Source organism: Arachis ipaensis, chromosome B06 (genome assembly GCF_000816755.2).
Source record: "Arachis ipaensis cultivar K30076 chromosome B06, Araip1.1, whole genome shotgun sequence".
Taxonomy (NCBI): Eukaryota; Viridiplantae; Streptophyta; class Magnoliopsida; order Fabales; family Fabaceae; genus Arachis; species Arachis ipaensis.
Genome location: NC_029790.2, coordinates 115628973 through 115631155, shown reverse-complemented (window position 1 = coordinate 115631155; position 2183 = coordinate 115628973).

Sequence of the window (2183 nt, the reverse complement as noted above, 5' to 3'; positions counted from 1 at the left end):
TTGTTAAAATTATGTAATTTCTTTAAAAGATTTTTTTTAAAACAAATCACTAGTTTAATTCATTAGCTTAGATTAATCGAACCAAATTCACATTTTTTCTTTTACTCTAAAATATAAACCAACCTGTTTTGTTAATTTTAGCTAGCTGCTCCTAAAGAATCACTAGAATGAGTCCTCCTTGATCATTTGTACAGAAATATTTTAGAAAATCATTAATTTTAGTATGACTATATGTAAGTTATAAATACTTTTTTTTTTTTAAACAAAGGAGCTTAACACAAGAGTGGAGCGAAGAAACAAAGAAACAATAACTAATTAACTTAAACCGTAATCTCATAGCAACTTACCAAGTAATAACATGTCCTCTTGTCATCTTTGACATTGCCATCAACAACAAAAAGGATCTTCACGCCTCCACTCCTGATAACTAAGACTAGACACGTTAATAATCTCTTCTACCCTTTTTTCCTTATTCTGAAAAATTCTCCTATTTCTTTCGCTCTAGACGTTCCAAGCTATCGCAAAGAAGCATACGAACCATTTCTTGCGCTCCTTCTTGCTAAAAGTCGCACCTGTTCAGCTTTGAAAATGTTCCTTCAAAGTACCAGGAAAGGACCATTGCCTGTCAAAAAGAGATAACCATGCGCACCACACCTGCCAAGAAAATTCACATCCAAGAAACAAGTGATGAACATATTCCACATCCTTATTACATATTACATACATATTATCCTCATGATTAACTATACCAAGCCGACATAATCTTTCTTTTGTATTCACCCTGCTTATCAAGACAAACCAAACAAACAGCTCCACTCTTGGAGGAACTAAACCTTTCCAAATAGTCTTGGTGAAACTATAACTTGTTACATCCTCCGAAAGTGTTTTCTCCTGCAACACCTGCACAAATGAGTTAGTAGAAAAAATTTTTTGTCTATCAAACTTTCACACAATCCTATACTCTCTGCCAGATGCTAGTTTAACTAGCCTCAAAGTGTCATGTAATTAATTCACAAGTTCCAACTCCCATTGAAATAGTTGACACCTCCATTAGAAATTACAAATCCACTCTAACCCATCACAGAACCCACAACCCCCAATGACATATCCCTTTTCGATTGAAACCGAGAAGAGTCTTGGAAACCTATCCTTCAGAGGACCACAATATACCCAGACATCCTCCCAAAATCGAGTTCTTCTATCATCACTAACCTCCATGGTCAACCCAGTTATCATCTTGTCTCTTACATATTGTTCCTTAATTTGTAGTTGACAAATATCCTTCTATGGACTCCCTCTAGTAGGTAATGTCTGGGTAGAAAGTAGCTCGTTGGGATTCAGATTATTACAAGAGCATACCACCTTTTTCCACAACGGACATTTCTCCTTTGAAAATCTCCACCACCATTTAAACAAAAATGTCGTATTACGAACCATCGCATCCCCTACTCCTAAACCACCTAGCTTTTTCGGAGCCTGAACCACTTTTCATCTAACCAAAGCCATACCATTCCTACCATCCTCTTTACTCCACAATAATTTTCTCTGTAATGAAATTAATTTCTCAACAACAGCCTTCGGCATCTTATGTAAGCTTAAATAATATACTGCAGGCTATTTAAAACAGCTTTAATAAGCACCAACTTTCTCGCTTTGTTGAGCACCTTCAATTTTCATAAGGTGAGCTTCTCCTCCACTTTGTCTATTATTGGCTTTCAAGTCTTGACCAACATCGGGTTAGCTCCTAGAGGAATTCTAAGGTACTTGACTGGTAGAGTAGCTTTCTTGCACCCCAACAAGCTGCACATACTTCGCACCCACTGTTGGTCACAATTGATTGGGATCAAACTGGATTTGTCAAAATTGATGCTTAACCCCGACATCAAATCAAAGCAATGTAGAAGCCTCTTGTAGTTCTTAATAGTCTCCGCCTTTGGCAGACAAAACAACATAGTGTCATCTACAAACGGAAGATGCGACAATTCTATATTGTCTCTCCCAATCAATAATGGGGCTATCCGTCCGTTTCTAACTGCCTCTCGGACCATTCTATGTAGGACGTCAACAACAAGTACAAACAAAAAAGGAGATAGTGGATCACCTTGTCTCAAACCTCTTTCTATCTTGAACGGCTTCGTTGGTGAACCATTTATCAAAACTGACATAGAAGTTGTACCGACACA